This window comes from Vicugna pacos, unplaced genomic scaffold (assembly GCF_048564905.1).
Source record: "Vicugna pacos unplaced genomic scaffold, VicPac4 scaffold_106, whole genome shotgun sequence".
Lineage (NCBI taxonomy): Eukaryota > Metazoa > Chordata > Mammalia > Artiodactyla > Camelidae > Vicugna > Vicugna pacos.
Genome location: NW_027328786.1, coordinates 13,468 through 26,552, shown reverse-complemented (window position 1 = coordinate 26,552; position 13,085 = coordinate 13,468). Strand labels below are relative to the sequence as shown.

General features: G+C 44.7%; 1 protein-coding gene across 1 annotated transcript in view; it reads right to left on the bottom strand.

Moving 5' to 3' along the window:
* The window catches only part of LOC140694865 (uncharacterized), a 93,964-nt gene that overhangs the window by 69,872 nt on the left and 11,007 nt on the right, over window positions 1-13,085 (bottom strand). The window lies entirely within an intron of this gene.

Here is a 13,085-nt window from a genome sequence, read left to right as displayed (position 1 = left end):
ATATAAAAAAATAAATGCAGACTAAAAACCACTGCAATCTAGGAGCCACAATTATAATAAAAAACAAGTGTTTCTATCAAATATTGACTATACGCCAATCACAGAGACAACCAAAAGTCACACCTGACAACCATCACGTGTGATTCTCAGCAATCCTACTAAGTAGACACGGATGAGAAACCCGGCTCTGCGGATGAGGAGACGGAGCTCGGAGGAGCCGGGGACACTGACCGTCCTGCTCCCCGTGACACCGCGTCAGCCCAGGGCAAGCGCTGACAGAGCTGCACTGAGGGGACACCCAGCTGCATGGAACCATGGGGGATTGGGGAGTCCTAGAAAATACTCAAAAGTGTTCAATGAAAAACCAGCTCAAATATGTTACTCTGTGCCCCATCCTCTAAACACAGAACATGTCTGGGACCTTTTTGATGCCTCCGTGTCCTTTCTGCCATCATCAGTTACGTGCCCTCTCAGCGCGACCAGTCATGAACTGGACCCCATACGAAGTGCACTCAGATGGAAGAGCTTTAAAAGCTGTTTTATGAAGTTTGTAAGACTCTGTCTATTCCTCACACAGGCGGTCATCCAGCACTACTCACCGGTGCGGATGTACCACCTGAAATCACACCTTTCTGCTTTTTAAAATCCCTTCATGTAATACAGACTTTTAAACAGCAAAGAAGCAGCTCAACCACAGACAGTGGACATCTTTTCACCAAACGGACTCAAACAGCCCATCGGACTACCTGGAAGCCCTTTTCTTCTATTAAACCCACTTCCAGGTACTTCATCTGATTGGTGGACTCGGCCTCTGAATGGCCTACTCAGAGAGATCCCATCCTCACATCCGGGGGTGGGAGAGGAACCTGCTGCTGGGAGAAATCAGTGAGGAAGGTGGACATCCTCCAGCCATTTCTGCACGGGTAGAAATGCCACATGCTCAGAAATTATACCGTCAGCACCCCTCGGCTCCCATGGACTGGTTTCACATTAAGCAAACTTATGACACACTGATGCAAGAAAACCAGAAATTTAATTTATTAATGTAACAGGAGATGTGAAACTACAAACCAGATTGAAGTATCAGAGTTCAACCATGAGTACAGATTCTCCTCCACGGCCCAATCTCGGGCAGGCAGTCACATGGCAAGCGTGGACAGAAGCAGAGCAGGAAGGGTTTCTAGATTAACTCAATGGACTAAATTTCTGTTATAAGAACAGATCTACTGCCTGGAAAACAATTAATGCCAATCACGGGGCACACTCCATGGACAGTGGCTGAAACACGACTGTGAGTACCTGTATAACTCCACTTTCCCTGTCCTTTCTGGTCTAACTGATGCAGAGGTACAGAGATCCAGGGATGCAGATACCTGTAAACACCCAAAGCCCATCCCTGGGAGCCTGGAAACCAGATAGCCAGGATTTAAATCCCAGCTCTGCCACTTACTAGCTCTGTTACCTTGGCCAAATTACTTACCCTCTGTGTGCCTCAATTTCCACACTGTAAACCTGGGATAACAATCAAATCTTTCTTACTTGCTTGTTGTGAAAATTGGAGGATTCATTTCTGTAAAACTCTCAGAAAAGAATGTAGCACATTTTTGGTGCCCAACAAATTTCAATTTAATAAGAAAGTGATTTACAAGTCTCCCATCTAATCATCTTCTGTGTTTCATGACTATTCTGAGTCCCAAAGGAAATCCTTATTTCCCCTCTTATAAACTCTTGAGGAGCACCCTTCTGTTTCAAGCCACCACCTGTTTAATCTGAGGGGGGATTCCCTCCTCCCCACTCCTCTGGTCCATGGGAGACTGCTTCTCCCTTCACACCCCTGACCACTGGCCCACGGCTAGCCCTCCTCACACTAACAGATTGAGGTGTGAGTCCGGGGAGACAAGCAGGGCATATGAAAGCTTTCCTTCCCCTCCAGTGTTGGCCACCCTTAGGAAGCAGCCGGGATGCTCAGTTCCATGGCAAGACAGTCCTGTGCATTATGGGTCAGAATCTCTCAAGGGAATGCTCGCTGTGGACCAGAGTTACCTGGGACTGCGTAAGTCTCTAATTCTGGGACATAGTGTCATGACACTCACTCTCCCACAGCCCTGAATTTCATGGAGAACGTGGCTTCATCAGTAATAAAGGAGACATTTATCGCCTGCCTGTTCTTCTTTGTCATCTCTCAGTTGGCTGCTGGACACAACATGTGTATAAGTATTGGGTCCCCTTAAGCCCCAACATATATGAAGTAACAAAAATTCTGTGGCTTAACATTGGTTCAGGGCGACTGTGTAAATGTCCTGACTCTGCTGATGCTAAATTATGTGTATAGGAACTATGGAACCTCCTCAAATATCTTTCATCATAAAACCAGCTTTTCTTATTTTCCTGTTTCTCAGTAATTGCCAAAGACTATCAAATGATGGCTTCACACCAAACAGCAGTTAAGATTATGAGCCCTCTTGTCATACACACTGTGCTAAACACTTTACATAATTTCTAATTCTCACAATTCTACAAAGCAGAAATGAGTGTCCCCATCTCACAGACGAGGGAAAATCTCAGAAAGAACTGACTCAGGATTACGTAGCTCAGTGGCAGCGCGTGCACGCAAACCCAAGTCAAAACACCACACCCCTTTGTATATGTACCAAAACTCCTACCACCCATTGACACACAGCGGTGGGGATAATACTTAGGGAACTCAGTACACTTTTCAGCTTTAAGGTGCTCCAGAGGCCGCTTCTAGCTCTTTTATAAAATCCCGGCTCACTGGTTTCTAACACTGCAAGAAAAGTCCGATGTTGCAACTGTTTGCACAGGAAGTCTGAAATGTTCACAGCGAGATGATAGAATAAAACTAAGACATAAGCAGAATAATAGTTCCAGGTAGTCAGACATAATGGACATTGTGCTACCCTGAAGCACTAAGCAAAGGAATCCAAAAAAAAAAAAAACACGTTGTTTAAGACTTCCTTTACAAACAGGAAAGTTAAGACTGTAAGAAGGTGTAACAGCGCCACCTATGGCTTAAAAGGCCTTCCTGGTTGCCTGGAAAGGTGCAACACAAAAATTGCCTGTGGATCAGAAACAAGAATCAGATAACTAAAAGCTTATGTAGCACATACTGCTCTCCTAGTCCTCATGTATTGCACTGTAGCAAAAACCAACAGACCTGTACTAGGCCTATATTCATAAAAGTCATGTCTGTATTTTTCCAACAGGAGGTAATCTAAGTATCTTGCAAAATACTTCTCAAAGAGCCAGGAAATCATAGAAGTGTATTGAAATACAAAAACATTTATTTACATATTAAAACAGCATGAGCTTTTTTCTATTAAAAAAGCTGACATGTCAAATCAATGTTTTGATATTTTAAAACCTATTAAGAGTGCAGAAAAATAAATCAAAATTTTCTTTAATCACAAAAGAGAGAAGCTTATTCCCTGAAAATGATCAATGTGGATTTTTCTAAACTTAATGCTTCTGGTCAGAGTCCTACGAATTTAAATGTCTGAGTGTATAGTTACACGGCAGCATGAACACTGAGTTGTAACAATACACATTCTGTGTAAATAATCTTCAAGGTCGTCTGCTTAAGTCAATTTAACTAGTCCCTGTCTCAATAGAATGATACAGATTTCATTAAAACTTCATACTGCACGCACACACACACACAAAACCCTGAATCCTTGTTACTTTAAGCCACATTCATATATATCCATATTGAATATGCATCAGAAACAAGCCACCCTCTTTAGTATTCACAGTTGATCCTTCTAAACTATCTGTCATTGTGACAGCACATTTTTACTAAGCAGCTCTTGGATGCTTTGTATACAAGGCGTCTACCTCTCACAGTCAGACATGGTAAACGGCATCACTCAAATTTCACAAATGAGGAAATATACTTAAGCCATGGAAACAACGTACATATTTATCATCAGGAAAGAAAAGAGTAAAGATTTTACTTTCAATATGCACTGACAAACTTTTCCTCCATACTAAGACTACATACATAAAACAAATTCAGTCATTGTAAATTATTCTGTCAATAAGCACCACTAGAGAAAAACAAGCAACATCATTAGCAATGATTGGACTTTCAAAGCCCACTCCTATTTTGCACTATAATCATTTTTAATGTTTTGTTTTTAGTGCTTACATAGCACTAATATAAAGAAAACATAAACTATTTAAGTCATTACCTGAGAATGCAACATTTGTGAAAATGTACAATTTTAATTTATGCCGCTCTGTCTCACATTCTCACTGGTGTCTCTCCTTTGAAGGCCTCATCAGGCTGAGATCGCCAAAATCGGTCATTTATGGACTCACAGGAGTTCGGGAAACCACTCAACGGGAGGCTGATCAGAGGAGAAATTGAGAATGCATCCTGTGCAGCCTGGGTTCCAGCACCGAGCTAGGCACCGCCAGCTGCGTTTGATTTGGGACAAGCTGCCCAGCTCTCAATCCCTCAGCTGCAAAAAGGAGACATTGATACCTACCGTCAAACACCTGCTTTGAAGTAAAACATGAGAAAAACAGTTTAGCCTTTGGTAGGTGTCCACTCACAGCAAGCTTGGTCATTATGATGATGAGGATTACTTTTAATAAGTTAAGCTAGACCAAAAATTAGAAATCACCATAAAGGAGAAACATTTTAACTCAATAAGCATTTCCTTTTGAATGGATTGATAAAAGTTCTAATGATTTTTTTAATAAACCAAATTTTGTCCATTAATTTTAGATTTACCGGTTTATGGACAAGTCTCCAAAAAAAGAATTAGAGGCCTCTAACCTCTGAATACTAAGAAAGTAAAGTTTAAAAAAATTATGGGGGAGAGTATACCTCAGTTGAGAGAGTATGTGCTCAGCACGCATGAGGCCCTCAGTTCAGTCCCCAGTAACTCCATTTAAAAACTTTTATTTAAAAAAAAGGAGAATTAAAGGAAAAAGATGGAGGACTACAGAATTTTTTTAGAGAATCCACTCAGATTTAAGATGGGGAAAAAATATCCATTTCTCACAGGAAATCTTGAGAACTATGTAAACCGGATCTGAGTTGTCTAGTCTTTAACATTATTCATGAATTCATATTACCAAGTCTTAAAACTACCTGATAACCCACAGTGGTGATAGTGATCATAAAACCTGACAATACGGATCGAACTCCGGCTAGGACTGCTCTGTTCTGACATCTCTGCCCCTGAGGCCTCACCAGGCTGAGAGCACTAAATTTTGTCATTCATGAGCATCTCGTGTAAGTCTTCCACTTGTGCTTCTCAGTCTCCTCTCACCAGCCCCTCTGAGGGAAGCACTGTTATCATCTTCCCCACACGCAGATAAGGTCACTGAGGTACAGAAACTAAACCTGCTCCAGGTCACATCGGCATTAAAGGACGTCTGTATTTCTGCTGTTTTGCGGTTGACAAAGGAATCTGAGATATCAATACAAGATAGACTGTTAAATAATCAAGTCTGTCAGCTCTTCACCTCAAAGAGCAGATACTATAAATTCCTGATGTAGGATGAGGCTGCTGCCACAAAATGACTCAGCTAGAAATTAATATCCAAGATGAAGCAGCGGATACACATAAATATTCATGACTGTCAACTCCTCTCACGGGTCTTGGCCCTTCACTGCCTGAATGGGGGTGAAATCCCCACCCGTGTCTGGGAGGGTAGCGCGGCTCTTCCAAGTCTCACCCAGGCTTCACAGGCTGTTTCCCCCTACAGACTGTCCTAAATGATTAAAAAGCTCACAAGATTTTTACACCAGCCAAAACTGAAAGACATTTCTGCATATGGAGCACTTTCTCAGGCTTAAACCATTTTTGCCTACACTCAGCAAGGGGGAAAAAAGAAACATGACTCTGCAAAGTCTCTTAGCCTTACCACTCACAGGAGTTGAATGGTCTCAGCACAAGATGACCCTTCACATTACAGGATGAGAACAAAATAAAGCCGCCCCAACAACAAGCACTCCCAGAGACAGCGCTCAGCAGTCTTCTGCACACTCACGGTTGTGCAGCCCTCACCACCATCTATTTCCAGAACACTTCATCACCCCAATAGAACACCCCTGTCACTAGCAGTCACTCCACAACCCCCCTCCACCCAGCCCCTTGCAACCATCATCTGCTCTCTGCCACTGCATGAGCCAATTCTGGGCATTTCTAAGATCACTGAAATCAACAATATGTGGCTGTTTGTGTCTGGTTCCTTTCAGTTAACGTGCTGTTATCAAGGCTTTCCCATGTTGAAGTGGTATCAGCATGTCTCTTTTTTTTTGAAAATGTTAAACTTTATTAGAAGGTGGTAAATACTATCAAAAATAGTAGAGTGGGGTATAAGGGGTGGGGTTTCAAAGGGAAAAGGCCGGGTTGAGCAGTCAGGGTGGACTACCCAGAGCAGATGGCTTTTTTCATATTCCCCTTTATTTATTTTTTCTTTTTTATTCACTCTTATGTCTGAATAATATTCCACTAAATGGAGATACTACATTTTGTTCTTTCATTCAGCAGCTTTATATGGACGAGGTCCAGAAGAATGAGTGTAAGTGGTGGCTAGCAGGGATGGCATTTAAGCAAAGGGCAAGATGTGCTTTCAAAAAAAAAAGTGAACAATCAGAGGCACAAGGAAATTCAGTGCGTTTCTGAGAAAGTGCATGGTTGCTTCAGTAGGACTGCCATGCAGGGCTGTGGGGGATAGTGACAGGAGACACAGTGAGGGAGTCACCTGAGAATATTCCCCACTGCAAGCAGCTCAGCCAATTCTCCTCCCTCATCCTGTATTTTAGAGACATTTTTGCTAGCTTTTCTCTTATTTCAAGTAACAGTACTTTAGTTACACATCTGATCATCTGCATCAGACCACATTAGCTCCAAGCCACAGAAAATCATTCACTGACTGGAGCAGCTCCAAGACATAACATTGATGGACCAGGGAGTCCTGCAGCATCCCATCCTGCAGGCACAAACCACACATGTTCCCTGGTGATGTCCGGAAAGTAAAATGCATGGAAATATCTCACTGCTGCTGCACGACATCTGCCCACAAATTGCCCCCAAATCATGCTGGCACAGCACTACTCAACCCTCGCACTAACCCCACCAAAAAAAAAAGAGAGAGAGAGAGAAAAGAAAAGAAAAGAGAAGAAAAGAAAAGAAAAGAAAAGAAAAGAAAAGAAAAGAAAAGAAAAGAAAAGAATAAAGCTAAGAAAGCAAATTTAGGCTCTTCCATTGAAAACCAGCAACCATCACTGCCAGTATCTGAGCTGGAATGATCCTGACTTCAAAAACCACTGTGCAGTTACTATTCAAATGTGACAGACATATATGTATTTCACTTAGATGATATTACAATAGGATTTTTCTTTTCAAAATTTCCAGTTGCAACAATAGCACAAGAAAGTTTATGTTTCATTTTTTAAAAAAAATCAATTATTTTCCACTTTGTTAATTTTGAATCTATTATTATTTTATAAAGGGAGCTATGCTGCAGATTATAAACCAAATATCTGGCTTCTGCAAACAAGACCTATATGACTTCACTATTTCAGAGCAAGCTTTAATGATGCTTTCAAATTGGGGGCGCTCACTAACAGCTCTTTAAATACTGTCAAAGATGTGCTATTATGTAATGCAAAGGGTCTACCTACACATCAACTCAGAAACCAAAGAAACTACACGAAAGCCTTAGTTTATCATTTTAAAATATTCCTATTATTTTGAATATTAAATTTCTTAAAGATAAGAGATTTTTTGAGAAAGACATCAGTTGTATTAAATTTCCTCTCACCAAGAAAGCAATCTTTATCAAGAATTACTACCCCTATGAAAATCCAAAAGACAGGACGTTTCTAGCTAAGTTAACTTACAGATCTCAACACAAGCCTAAATCCTATCTGCTCTCACTTGAACGAGCCCAGCAAAGTCCTGGGCTACTCTGGAACTTAGCTCTTCTGTTCCATATGTTGGCAGAGCTAAGATCATCACACAAGGCAGGGAAGGAGAGAAGAGGTAAGTCCACCTGGCGGCCTCCATCTGTTTACTTCCAGCCACAAGGTGTCGCTAGAGCGACCCCGCTAACAAGCCCTCCACACAAGGAAACCCGGCATCCACTCTGCCCCTGCGGTCCCCAAGCAGTCCCGACGCCCCTCTCCCACTGGTGGCCTCCGAGCCTGTGAATGGTCTTCTAATGACCCACCCAGTTGGTGACACCCTCCCCCCCTTCCCCGCTACACACACACACACACACACACACACACACACACACAGCCAAGGCAGCCTTCCCAAAGCACAAATTTGATTACATCTCCCCCACTTCAAACCCATCAGAGGCTCCCTGGTAGAGTTCTAGCCCCACCCCCGACCCTGCTTGTCCATCCTCACCTCAGTACCAGGTCCCCAGTGACCTCAGGGGCCCCGTGACCTGCTGCTACTTCCCACTAGCCTCCAGGCTCATTTTAACTGTTTGTCAAGGAAGTCTTCCTTCCCTCCAACCTCCGCACTTTGGATTAGGTGCCCTGCTGTGTTAATAAAACATTTTAATCTAAGTCAACTTCTGACACTGCTAAGCTCTCAAGAAGCAAGTACATTTTGCTTACTACTGTGGGTCCACCCCCTCTCCCCTAGACACTCAGAATTGCGTGTTTTGTGAATAAAAGAATGAAGGGGTGGGACTCAAAAGGACAGGCAGAGCTGCTCTCCTAAGGGTCACTTCCTGCTGACAACCTTCACTGCCTCTTCTGTGTCAGTTCTAGTAAAAACCAAGCTCCTCCAAAGCCCTCCACCCCTAGGCCCTCTCCAGTGTCCTTCAAAGCAGGGTCACCCACCACCCTGGACCACACAGGGCAGTCTCCCCGAGTCCCCACCCCACAAGCCTCCAGGCCTCTACCCGGGCTGCTCCTGCCACCTGAGTCACCCTCTTGATTCCTTCCCCTGGCTGACTCTTACTCTGTCCCCAGAACTGAATGTAGAGCCAATTTCTTCCAGGAAGTCCTCCCTGATGATGTCCTTTAGCTCTTGGCTGGGCTCCATCTACAGCAGCACTGCTTGGCGACCAACTGGTATTTGTCCACCTGCTCTTATGAGACCATGACCTCTTGGAGGCCACGTGGGAAAAAGGAGTGAGGTGACAAGAGGGGTGGGAAGAGCAAACAGGAAAGTCGCAGCTCAAGTCCCAAATTCAAGGATTCTGTCTCAGATAAAAAGAATAAACTGTTTCATACGTGTGTCATTTGGCTATGATTTTTGTGGCTCATGGAAAACAAGAGCTTGGTGTTCAAGCCTGAAATCCAAGTTACATGCAAAGAAATGTATATATTCATATCCAAAGGAAACCAGAGCTGCTCAACAACACTTTGCAGTTAAAATCCAAAGGAACTTTGATAAAGGCAATCTCCCTCTCTCTCTTTATTTTTATTTATTTATTTTTTTTGGTATCATATAGTTTTAGAAGTATTTGTATAACTAAGTGATGGCTACAGCCTATGATTCTGCACTGGAGTGTTTGGGGCTAAGGAAGCCCAGATTACATGCACTGTGTAAATGCAATCACACCAACAAAATGACAGGCGCCCTAGTGGCTGAGCTGAAGTTCCAAAGCAGAGAACCTTATGTTGGAAGACAGCTCTCAGTAGAAAGTAAGAAATGCAATGTTCTGTACTCAATTTCATTAGCTTTATGAGCCATTAACAGATAGTATGTCTTGTCTAATGAAACCCCAAAATATATTGTCATCTTCGATTTTCTCCATCTGACTGTTTTATGCTAAATTTGGATATCAAACCCTCACTCCATACGGAAAGCTCAGGCCTTAGCTGCAGCACAGTTACATCCCGTGGAAGAAAGCCGATCAAGGGAGAACAGGAGAGTTTCCCTTCAGAAGCTGCTAAGTGTGGTTTTGCACATGTATGTCATTTACAACCACGCCATCGTCAAAGGAGTAAGACCTTACATCTGTGGGGCAAAAAGCACTGCGGTGGTTCTGAACCATGAAAGAACACTGAGCTTTGTGCAACAGTCCTGAGGCACTTAAAGCGTACTTTCTCTGAAAGGCTCCAAAACTGACTCACTTCACCATTTCAGGTACAACCGGAATTAGTAGAGAGAACATGCCCTTGAAGTCTGACAAGGCCCTGCTGGATTCCTGCTACAGCATTTACTAGCTGCTAAATGAACCAATTCCTTAAACCTCTGAGGAGGCTTCCCAATCTTCAAAACGGGGCTGCCACCGCCCACTTGGGAGGCATGGATGTGAATGCAACACGCAAGTAGGGCTGCCGACTGGTACGTGACACGGGGCCTGGCTAGTTTCCCTCCGCTGCCCTTCTCCCCCTTTAAACTTGCACTGTTCCCCCTGGTAAGGGTGAAGCCCCAGGAACAGACTGCCCGATTCTTCTGTATATCCCCGGATACATACCTTACCCTTAGGAGGTCAGAAAAACAACTGCCTCCTCCCCAGTCACTATCAATATTCTTAAGAGTCTGGGTTTTTTTAACTCTATGTTTCAGGGAGACTATTCAAGAATTGTTCAACCACCGTTCTCCAGGTTGGCTCCTCTCCCAACGCCCATCCCTTCTTACCTCAAATCTTCTGTCTGATTGCCTTTTGTTCGTGGGAAAGAGAGTCCGCTAGGGTGCGGACTCCCTAGGCCTCCCTCCCTTCATCACAGGAGAGTGTGACTACATTCTCCCAACTCCCCACTCCGACTCCAGCTTCTGAGGAGTTTCCCCTTCTGGACCCTGCAGCTTCTGGATCGTCCCAAGACGCGCACACGTGGCCAAAACCCTCTCTTCAGATTTCTTCCTGTGTGGCCCTGCCCACCCCCCAGAACCTTAAGGATAAATGCCATTGCTCTGAAAATCACAAACGCCGCTGACTGACACACCAAAGCTGCATGGTCCGGGCTTTCCTCCAAACCAGGCACAGCCCTGCCCCCCCTCAGACACAGTCTGCACCTCTTGAGATGAGCTGATCCACTTGCACGGCTGTGAACACCAGCTAAGAATGACGAATCCCAATGTGTATCTCTAGTCCGGCTCCTTCACCTGAGCCCCAGGCTCATAGACACGAGTGCCTCTTGGAAGTCCTAACTTGGATGACAAATGGCATCTTAAAAATGCCATATGTCAAAAAAAAAAGGCCTTATGTCCACCATTTACTCTAGACTTCGATTCCTGGCAGGTACCTCCCAGGCTCCCCATTTTAGTAACAGCCCCAGCACCCACCTAGGTGTTTGAGGTCACATTCAATTTCCACTGTTCCCTCCACCTGGCCCTGCCCTGGAATCAGTCTTGTTATTTCTGTCGCTAAGCCAGTCTCAAGTCTGGTTCTGCAGGGAGCACGATGGAAACCCACAAGCTCACAGCAAGGTGCACTGAGTCACAGTCCTCCGAAGGGAGTTCCCTGGAGGGGGAGGCATCTCCTGTTGCCAGTCACCTCAGAAGGCACTGGATTCTCACAAAAAAGGACCAGAAAAAGGACTCAAGGATCTCCCGTGATCTGAGGTTTGAAGGGCCCGAAGTCTGGGGGAGCTCCTAGTTAGCTGACACTCCTGTCAGTGAGCAGATGAGGATGGTAGGAACCCAGGCAAGTCTGTTCTCGCTCCGACCCCTTTTCTCTCGGGAGCCACGGGAAAGGCCAGTTGCCAGGGCACAGACTGGCCATCACAGATCCCAGCCTGCATTTGCCAACCCAGACAGCCTAGACTCCTACTTGCGACTCTTACTTCTGTTCTGTTCCCCCCCAGAATGTGATGGACTCTTTCAGAAAGTCTGGACTGTCTCAAGCGAGACCAAGTCAGTGAAGGATGAAGTGTCCACATTTGGACCAGAGCATGAAAGGAGAAACAAGGCCTCATGTCCAGCATGACGGTGGTGGCCAAGCCCTTTCCCTGGGTGAGATGAACCAGGGTCGGGGTGAGAATGCAAGGTCCCTTCACGGCTGACAGGGGTGTTGGAGACTCACTACCGCAAAATAACCACACGGCCGTCAGTGGTGGACATCAGCTGCAACAGACACAGAGTCAGCTATTTACTGCCAAAAAGGGGTAAAAGTAAAGGCCGGTGCAGGGAGGCCTGCACGGCTGCTGAGGCAAACCACAGACCTGGCTCTGAATGCCCACTGGCTGAAGCAGAGAGGAAGCTACGGTCCCCTTTAGCGGTCCCTGTGTCCACCAGATCCAAGTGAACCAGTTACGTAGGACAAGGCAATGTTTTCCTGATACTTAGAAAAACCAGCCTCATAAAGGGAACAAAAGAGTGGCATGGTTTTAGGCCCGCTCCTGCCCCTCTATGAATGCAAAGTAAAGTAAATGGCACTGGGAAGGTGAATGCAAAAAAAAAAACAAAAAACAAAAAACCGGTGACTGCTTCCTCCAACAGCGTCCCCTGCAGCTGCTCACCCCCGAGCCGGCCACTTCCTCACCAGTGACCGCCGGCCAGGAAGCGCCGTCACGCACGTCACACAGCGACATCCAGGAACCTCGTGCCGAGCACGTTTGTGTAAAAGCCAGAATCAAGCAAGGTGCTGCAGAATTTGACTTTCCAAGTTTAAATACTCCATGAAAAAAATCCATCAGCAGCCGCCTAAATCAATTCGCATCTCACTTCTTCAAAACAAATAAACAAAATTAGTAAGAGAGCATTTGTTACCAAATATAAGGACGAACTAACAGGTTCCTCAAAGCAAGGACTTTAACAGATATCAAACTCCAGTGGGTGATGTGCTAACATAGCAAAAATTCCAAAAAAGTAGAAAATAAGATGACTAGGATAATATACGAATCATGGCAACTGTTAAGTTTTTGCTTTTTATAGCGATGGAGACGGCACAGAGGGCGATCTGGCTATTCCAATGCAGGGTGTGCACAGCCCACATTTTCAGACCCAACAACATGCTCACGGGGTGGTATAAGGGAAAAAGGAAAATAGAAAAAGGAATAGAGGAACAGCCAAAATTAGAAACACACGAGAACAAAAATGACTTTGACAGCATTTACAAGAAATTACGTCAGTGTGATGAGGACAGGGACGCAGGGACGGTGAGACCCACCCTCACCTCCTGATCCAGGGAAG